We start from the raw sequence: 9,767 nt of genomic DNA, 5'->3' as shown, positions 1-9,767 counted from the left end.
CCAAGTTCATTTATTATTTGACTGGTTCCAGCCAGTATCCACTCCGTGCTAACAACAGTCTGGTTCCAGCCAGTATCCACAGCAGCTGTTTTATCTTCAGCAACCCAGCTTTTCCTGGAACACCAGCTGGCACAATCCTGGGTTATCTCCATTGCTACAGTCGGGCCTGGTAAGGACTTTCCATCTAGAAGATCATAAGAACTATCTCACACTACCAGTGCCCTGTGGCTCCTGCCATCCTGTAGTACCCAGGAACTGTATTTATTCTTTGCTGACTTTTACGTTTTCTTTTACTGCTGCTGTGTTGCGGAGTTGTCATAATAAACATCATTGACTTTTATCCAAGTTGTCGTGGTCACGCCTTCGGGCAGTTATTATTCATGTTACTTACATGTCCAGGGGTCTGATACAACCTCCCAGGTTCCAGTACATCTCAGCCCCTACAACTGAGGCTGCCTCCCGTCAGCTCAGGCCCTCAGTTGTGACAGTAAGCACTGACCTAATGAATCCAGCCGGAGACCAGGATCAAGCGGCCAGGCCGATGCAAGAACTGGCAGCCCGACTAGAACATCAGGAGGCTGCACAGGGCCACATCATCCGCTGTCTCCAGGATCTCTCTACTCGGCTGGATGGGATTCAGACAACTCTCCGTGGATCAGGCGCGTCTGGTGCGTCAACCACAGTGACTCCAGCTATAACCCCACCCACCTTACCCATTTCTGCTCCACGTCTTCATCTTCCAACGCCAGCAAAATTTGACGGATCTCCAAGATTTTGCAGGGGATTTCTCAACCAGTGTGAGATTCAGTTTGAGCTACAACCTGGCAATTTTCCCAGTGACCGTACAAAAATTGCCTACATTATTTCTCTTCTCAGTGGCTCAGCCCTTGATTGGGCATCACCGTTATGGGAGAGGTCCGACACCCTGCTATCTTCCTACACTGCCTTCGTGTCAACATTCAGGCGCATCTTCGACGAGCCAGGCCGGGTAACCTCAGCTTCATCCGAGATTCTCCGTTTACGCCAGGGGTCACGTACTGTAGGACAATATCTGATACAGTTCCAGATCCTGGCATCCGAACTGGCATGGAACGACGAGGCCCTGTATGCTGCATTCTGGCATGGCTTATCTGAGCGTATTAAAGATGAGTTAGCTACCAGAGACTTACCTTCTAAGTTAGATGAGCTAATCTCACTCTGCACGAAAGTTGATTTACGTTTCAGAGAGAGAGCAACTGAGCGTGGAAGATCATCTGCTCCAAAATCTTCTGCTCCTCCTCCTCGTCAACTGTCACCATCTAAAGATGAGCCCATGCAACTTGGCCGTTCCCGTTTAACTCCTGCTGAGCGCCGAAGACGTCTCTCCGAGTTTCTCTGTCTCTATTGTGCAGCTCCGTCTCACACCATTAATGCCTGTCCCAAACGTCCGGGAAACTCCAAATCCTAGCTCGCCAAGGAGAGGGCCGGCTAGGAGTAATGATCTCCTCTCCATCTCCTCAAGATTGTAATCTCCCAGTCTCGCTTCAAGTTGCTCAACGTTATCGGAACGTCATTGCCCCCCTTGATTCCGGAGCAGCTGGGAACTTTATTACCGAAGCCTATGTTAAACGGTGGTCCCTACCCACCGAGAGACTTCCTTCGTCCATTTCTTTAACTGCCGTGGATGGCAGCAAAATTTTTGATGCAGTTATTTCTTTAAGGACTCTACCAGTTCGTCTGAGAGTGGGAGTTCTTCATTCCGAACTTATTTCTTTTTTAGTGATTCCAAGAGCCACACATCCTGTGGTCCTGGGCCTTCCATGGCTCCGTCTTCACAATCCTACAATTGATTGGACGACTACGCAAATCCTGGCATGGGGTTCCTCCTGTGCTGAGACATGTTTGTTTAAAGTATTGCCTGTCTGTTCTTCCTCCCCCAGGTCGTCTGATGTTCCACCTCCTCCATATCAAGATTTCACGGATGTGTTCAGTAAAGCTTCTGCTGATATCCTTCCTCCTCATAGAGAATGGGACTGTCCGATTGATCTCGTTCCAGGGAAGGTTCCACCTCGAGGCCGAACTTATCCGTTGTCTCTGCCTGAGACGCATTCTATGGAGGAATATATTAAAGAGAACCTAGCAAAGGGGTTCATTCGACCTTCTTCTTCTCCAGCCGGCGCAGGCTTCTTTTTTGTAAAAAAGAAAGATGGTGGTCTGCGGCCGTGCATCGACTACAGAGGTTTGAACGACATTACCATCAAGAACCGTTATCCTTTACCCCTGATTACTGAGCTCTTTGACAGAGTTAGCGGAGCTACCATCTTTACAAAGCTGGACTTGCGAGGTGCATACAATCTCATCCGGATCCGTGAGGGTGACGAGTGGAAGACCGCCTTTAACACCCGTGACGGACATTATGAGTACCTCGTCATGCCCTTCGGATTGAGCAATGCTCCAGCTGTCTTCCAGCATTTTGTCAATGAGATCTTCAGAGACATTCTATACCGTCATGTCGTGGTCTATCTAGACGATATCCTCATTTTTGCCAACGATTTAGAGGAACATCGTTTTTGGGTTAAAGAGGTTCTGTCCCGTCTCCGTGTCAATCACCTCTATTGCAAATTAGAAAAATGCGTCTTTGAAGTCAAGTCCATTCCGTTTCTAGGGTACATTGTGTCCGGTTCAGGACTAGAGATGGATCCTGATAAACTACAAGCAATCCAAAATTGGCCGGTACCCTTAACCCTCAAAGGGGTCCAGAGGTTCTTAGGGTTCGCCAACTATTACCGAAAGTTTATACGAGACTTTTCCACCATTGTGGCGCCTATTACTGCTTTCACTAAGAAGGGTGCTAACCCGTCCAAGTGGTCTGAAGAAGCCATGCAAGCATTTCATCTTTTAAAACAAAGGTTCATCTCTGCGCCTGTTCTGAAACAGCCTGACATCGACTCTCCTTTCATCTTAGAGGTGGATGCCTCCTCCGTTGGAGTAGGAGCGGTGTTATCTCAGAGGGCTAAAGATGGCCATTTACACCCTTGCAGTTTCTTCTCCCGGAAGTTCTCCCCAGCTGAGCGCAACTATGCCATTGGCGACCAGGAGTTGCTAGCCATCAAGCTCGCTCTAGAAGAGTGGAGGTATCTGTTGGAGGGAGCTTCTCATTCAATCACCATACTTACAGACCACAAGAACCTTTTATACCTGAAGGGCGCACAATGTCTCAACCCTCGTCAGGCCAGATGGGCACTTTTCTTTTCCAGGTTCGACTTTAAACTCCAGTTCTGTCCGGGCTCTCAGAATCGCAAGGCCGATGCCCTTTCCCGCTCATGGGAGCAAGAAAATGAGTCAGAGTCTTCAGACAAGCATCCTATTATAAATCCGTTGGCATTCTCCACGGTAGGGATGGACTCTACGCCCCCATCAGGGAAAAGTTTTGTGAAGCCGATGCTAAGGAAGAAGCTCATGCATTGGGCCCATGCTTCCCGTTTTGCCGGACATACAGGTATCCAAAAAACCCTGGAGTTTATCTCTAGGTCCTATTGGTGGCCAACTCTGAAAAAGGACGTCTTGGAGTTTATTGCATCTTGCCCAAAGTGTGCCCAACATAAAGTATCCCGCCAGTCGCCTGCGGGGCAACTGGTTCCACTATCCGTTCCCCGTCGACCATGGACCCACTTGTCGATGGATTTCATTACAGACTTACCCATGTGCAACAAGTTCAATACCATCTGGGTGGTAGTTGACCGGTTCACCAAGATGGCACACTTCATTCCTCTCACCGGTCTTCCGTCAGCTTCCAAGTTGGCTCAAGTATTCATACAAGAGATCTTCCGACTCCACGGTCTTCCTGAAGAAATTATCTCAGATCGAGGAGTTCAATTCACAGCCAAATTCTGGCGAAGTTTATGTCAAGTCCTTCAAGTCAAGCTAAAGTTTTCCACGGCTTACCATCCTCAGACCAATGGTCAAACCGAGAGGGTGAATCAGGACTTGGAGGCCTTCCTCCGCATCTATGTGTCCTCCTCTCAAGATGACTGGGTTCAATTACTTCCCTGGGCCGAGTTCTGTCATAACAACCAGTATCATTCTTCATCTGCTTCAACACCATTCTTCACTAACTTTGGATTCCACCCTAAAGTCCCTGAGTTCCAACCGCTTCCAGCAACTTCTGTTCCCGCAGTGGATATCACCTTGCATCAGTTTGCCAATATCTGGAAGAGCGTACGATCAGCTCTGCTCAAGGCATCGTTCAGGTACAAGAAGTTTGCGGATAAGAAGCGTCGAGCAGTTCCTGCTCTCAAGGTGGGTGATCGGGTATGGTTATCCACGAAGAATTTGAGGTTAAGAGTTCCCAGTATGAAGTTTGCACCTCGCTATATCGGTCCTTTCAAGATTGAACAAGTCATCAATCCTGTTGCTTACAGACTTCAGTTGCCTCCCTTCTTAAAAATACCCAGGACATTCCATGTTTCCCTGTTGAAACCGCTGATCTTGAATCGGTTTCATTCCTCACTTCCTCCAACTCCGAAAGTCCAAACTCAACGAGGCGTTGAGTATGAAGTGGCCAAGATCCTGGACTCACGTCACCGTTACGGTCAACTACAGTATCTTATTGACTGGAAGGGTTACGGCCCTGAGGAACGTTCATGGACCAATGCTTCTGATGTCCATGCTCCTGCCTTGGTCCGGAGATTCCATTCCAAGTTTCCTCAAAAGCCAAAGAAGTGTCCTGGGGCCACTCCTAAAGGGGGGGGTGCTGTCACGATCCGGGTATCTGGACGCCATTTCTTACCCATCAGATGCCTCCTAAGGCTGGCTCAGCGCTCCAGGACCGGATCCCATCTGTTATCCTAATGTTCACATTCCTGCATCCTCTCCTGTCTCTCTGAGACGCTGTCACAGTAACGCCTTATTACATCTGGCATGGCGTCTCCCGCGGCCTCCGCCGCCGTCCCTGAGCTTCTGCATGCAGAGTGTCAGAGTGGCGATTACGTCAGCCGCGGCCTCCGCTGTGTCCGCGTGGTTGGATGTGCACTTGTCAGCCTGGCGTCTCCTGTCTCCAGTGGCCGGCGCCGCCATTACTGTTTTCATTACCACATGGATTACAAACCAAACTTCCCTCCAAGTGTCTGCATGGGCGCAGCCATCCTGGATTCTGTCAGCTGATCATTTCCTCCAATCTGTTGTCAGTATTTTTAATCTGCATAATTGCCAAGCCAATCCCTTCCTTGCTGCAGGTATAAATACACTGTGCCTGAGCAAGGAAGGCGTCAGTGCTTTGGTTGTCAAACCTAGTTCCTGTTTGTCTCTCTCCTGTGATTGTCTTCCAGGTTCCAGCTCCTGTCTCAAGACTTCCACCATAGAGACCCGCACCAGCATTCCACCTGCGGTGTAGCCTGACTCTCCAATCCATTGTGGATTCATCTGTTTCCAGCTACAACATTACCTGCTTCCAGCTCAGCTTCCAGCAGAGTACAGCTTCCCTTAAAGGGCCGGTGTCCTTTCTACACTTTACCACTCTCCACCGGTATTATTATTTCTCCGCTCTCAAGTTCTACATTTCAGTTCATATTTCATCGCTCCCAAGTTCATTTATTATTTGACTGGTTCCAGCCAGTATCCACTCCGTGCTAACAACAGTCTGGTTCCAGCCAGTATCCACAGCAGCTGTTTTATCTTCAGCAACCCAGCTTTTCCTGGAACACCAGCTGGCACAATCCTGGGTTATCTCCATTGCTACAGTCGGGCCTGGTAAGGACTTTCCATCTAGAAGATCATAAGAACTATCTCACACTACCAGTGCCCTGTGGCTCCTGCCATCCTGTAGTACCCAGGAACTGTATTTATTCTTTGCTGACTTTTACGTTTTCTTTTACTGCTGCTGTGTTGCGGAGTTGTCATAATAAACATCATTGACTTTTATCCAAGTTGTCGTGGTCACGCCTTCGGGCAGTTATTATTCATGTTACTTACATGTCCAGGGGTCTGATACAACCTCCCAGGTTCCGGTACATCTCAGCCCCTACAACTGAGGCTGCCTCCCGTCAGCTCAGGCCCTCAGTTGTGACAACGCGTTGAATGTGGACTGCACCTTAGCTAAGAATTCTTTATCTACTGGTGCTGCAATGGATAATGTCATCACTCAGCAGTACGGGCTATCAGACTGCCAGGCGCACCTCTGCATACGGGACTGTGCCTATGAAATCTGTTGCAGGACGCAAGCTATTCCACTACTATATCCCTAAAAGGGCTGTAATACATATTATATACTGCAGACGGGATGCCAGCTGTCACTATACCGACAGCGGCGTTCACCATGCATCGGGCCCGGTGGCTCGCTTCTCTTGCCACAAATTCTGTTCCCACTCAGTTAGTGGTGTGGACCCACTAACCAAGTGGGAATACCCAGCGTGTGTTGGGATTCTGGGCGTCAGTACTTCACCATCTGTTAGGATTCTGGCATCGTTCTCATGAACGCCGGGATCCCGACAGCCGGTATATTGACTGCATCCCCTGTAAACATTGCAGTTATGCGGTCTACCTGTACTCTTTTCCAGCAAAAAACTAAAAAAGAAGGACAGCATTTGTTTCATGGATTTTTAATTGTGAATTAATTGCCAAGTCTGGTGAGTGCCCTGGAATCACTGCGTGATTCACCTCCTAAAGTAATGCAGTAAATTATTTTTATTCGTTTAGCATAACACAAAAGTACACTTTTTGATCAGAACACAAGTTTAAAGTAGGAAACAAATGTAAGAAAGTGACCTGGTTTGATGAGTCACGTTTTCTTCGTACTTCACGTTGGCAGCCAGGTGCATGTGTGCCATATACTGTACCTGGGGAAGAGATGACACTAGGATGGGGATGTAGTTACGTGACCTGCGGTCAGGAGACTGACGGTCACATTACCGATGGTTACATCCCGCCCCCCTCAAAATCCTGAAAGTCGGCATGTTGACTAGCAGGGACTATTCCCACATGTGGGTGTCCATCGAGTCCGCAAGGGGATTGTTGTGCTCGTCCCCCCTGCCGGCATTCCGCCGCCAGGATCCTGCAGTTGATATGCTGACCGACGGGATCCCCAGCAGTGGTAACACATACCCAACTATGACATGCACTATGGCAACAAGGCAAACCAGCAAAGGCAGTGTGATACTCTGGGTAATGCTCTGCTGGGAAACATTGGGTCTTGACATTCATGTGGATGTTATTTATACATGTACCACCTACTTAAACATTTTTGCAGACCAAGTACACCCCTTAATGAAAAAGATATTACGTGATGGCAGTGGCCCTTTTCAGCAGGATAGTGCACCCTATCACAAAGTGTTCAGGAATATCTTGAGGAACATGACAAAGAGTTCAAGGTGTTGACTTGGTCTCAGATCTCAATCCAATTGAGCATCTCTGGGATGTGCTGGGCCCAGGGCCGGTTCTAGAACTTGCGGCACCCAGGGCGAAAGTTTCCTACAGGGCTAGTGCGTGCCGTAGGCACGCGTCAAAAAATAGGAGCATGGCTTGATAGGGAAGGGGCGAGGTCACAGTTATGGCCCCTGTAGCTGTGCCCCTTGTAGTTTTGCCCAGTGTAGAGTTGTTCCCCCTGTAGCTGTGCCCCCAGTAGCTGTGCCTCCAGTAGTTTTCCCCCTGTAGCTGTGCCCTCAGCAGTTTTGCCCCCTGTAGCTGTGCCCCTAGTAGTTGTGCCTCCAGTAGTTTTGCCCCCAGTACTGTGCCCTCAGTAGTTGTGCCCCTATTAGCTGTGTCCCCTGTAGTTTTGCCCCCAGTAGCTGTGCCCCCGTAGAGTTGTGCCCCCTGTAGCTGTGCCTTCAGTAGTTGTGCCCCCTGTAGCTGTGCCCCTAGTAGTTGTGCCTCCAGTAGTTGTGCCCCCAGTACTGTGCCGCCAGTAGTTGTGCCCCCTGTAGCTGTGCCTGCAGTAGTTGTGCCCCCTGTAGCTGTGCCCCTAGTAGTTGTGCCTCCAGTAGTTGTGCCCCCAGTACTGTGCCGCCAGTAGTTGTGCCCACTGTAGCTGTGCCCTCAGTAGTTGTGCCCCCAGTACTGTGCCCTCAGTAGTTGTGCCCCCAGTACTGTGCCTCCAGTAGTTTTGCCCCCCAGTACTGTGCCGTCAGTAGTTGTGCCCCCATTAGTTTTGCCCCTGTAGCTGTGCCCCTAGTAGTTGTGCCTCCAGTAGTTTTGCCCCCAGTACTGTGCCCTCAGTAGTTGTTGCCCCATTAGTTGTGCCCCCAGTAGTTGTGCCCCCTGTAGCTGTGCCCCAAGGACTGTGCCCCAGTAGTTGTGACTCCAGTAGTTTTGCCCCCAGTACTGTGCCCTCGGTAGTTGTGCCCCCATTAGCTTTACCCGAGTAGTTGTGCCCCCAGTACTGTGCCCCTTGTAGCTGTGCCCCCTGTATTAATGCCCCTAGTAGCGCCGCTTACCAAAAAAAGAATACTCACCAGCCCCGCTCCTGCTTCCCGACCGCTGATGTGCTCTGTCTCCGGCCGCCGGTGCCGCACCTCAGATCTATGGGAGAGACGTCATGACGTCTCTCCTATAGCACCGCACAGACACTAGAGGTCAATTATGACCTTTAGCGTCTATAGCCACTTCCACAATGCCATGCGATGCGCCTGACATCATAGCGCACTGCACAGCACCAGTAGCGGATCTTGACACGGTGGCTCCCTCGGGACAGTGGCGCACCGGAGAAGGGGCAGCCTGCTACTGGCTGGGCCCCACATTACAATTTATGGGACTTACGGGAGCTCTTGCTAACGTCTTACAGGATCTCTTGCTAACATGACAAAGCTGTCTTGGGGGGATAGATAGATAGATAGATAGATAGATAGATAGATAGATAGATAGATAGATAGATAGATAGATAGATAGATAATCTAAATCTCTCTATGCACATGTTACAACTGCCCACCTGCAGTGCAACAAGTTGACAAGGTGTGTACCCATCAATAGGCTGATTCATGGATAAGAGATATTGTCTTGTCAATGCAGGAGGTTCAAATTGTTTAAACTGACAGAAACTGCTGTAACATACAAGACTGGGAAGACGTATTAAGCCTTTGGGAAAGATAAAGTGAAAAAGTTGGCCAAAGCAACCGATCAGCTTGTCATTTATGAGTGGTGTACAATAAGGCTCTAGATGTGCAGTGCATATATAGAGTAGACACACTGGCGTAAATTTACTAAAATTTGTGCTTGAGCCAATTTCAGCCAATATCAATCTCGGCTAACGTTGGCCATTCAAAATTGCAACTTTTTTAAAAAACATATTTGGTAATTTATAGAGATGAGAGGGTTCGGTTACCTGAGAACTGAACCCCCCGAACTTCAGGCTCTGAGCCCGGATCCGAGTCCGGCTTGGGACTTCCCGCCAGACTCGGAAACCAGAACGAGGCAAAATGTCATTATCCCGCTGTCGGAGTCTTATGGGTTTTGGATTCCATATAAACAGCCATGCATCGCCACCATTTTCACTCCGGACTTGGAGAGTGAGGGAGACAAACCTCTGTTTCTCTCTGTGGGTGGTGGCATCGGGTGGGGTTAGTGGTGCTGCTGCAGTCACTGTGGTCACTGTGCTGTGTTAGGGGTGCTGTCCTGGCTGTCACTGGTGTTTCATGTGCTGTTATGGCCGGGTGCTGCAGCTGTACATGGGTGTTGCTGTCACTGTGTTGTACAGGGTGCAGGGGCATTGTCCTCCTCCTGTATGCTGCAAAATATAGGGGCGCTGCTAGCCCTGTATGTTGTAAAAATTCAGGGGTGCAGTTGTTTAAAATTAAAAGCAC

Source organism: Pseudophryne corroboree, chromosome 3 (genome assembly GCF_028390025.1).
Source record: "Pseudophryne corroboree isolate aPseCor3 chromosome 3, aPseCor3.hap2, whole genome shotgun sequence".
In the NCBI taxonomy this organism is placed as follows: Eukaryota; Metazoa; Chordata; class Amphibia; order Anura; family Myobatrachidae; genus Pseudophryne; species Pseudophryne corroboree.
Note: the sequence above shows the minus strand (reverse complement) of the source record.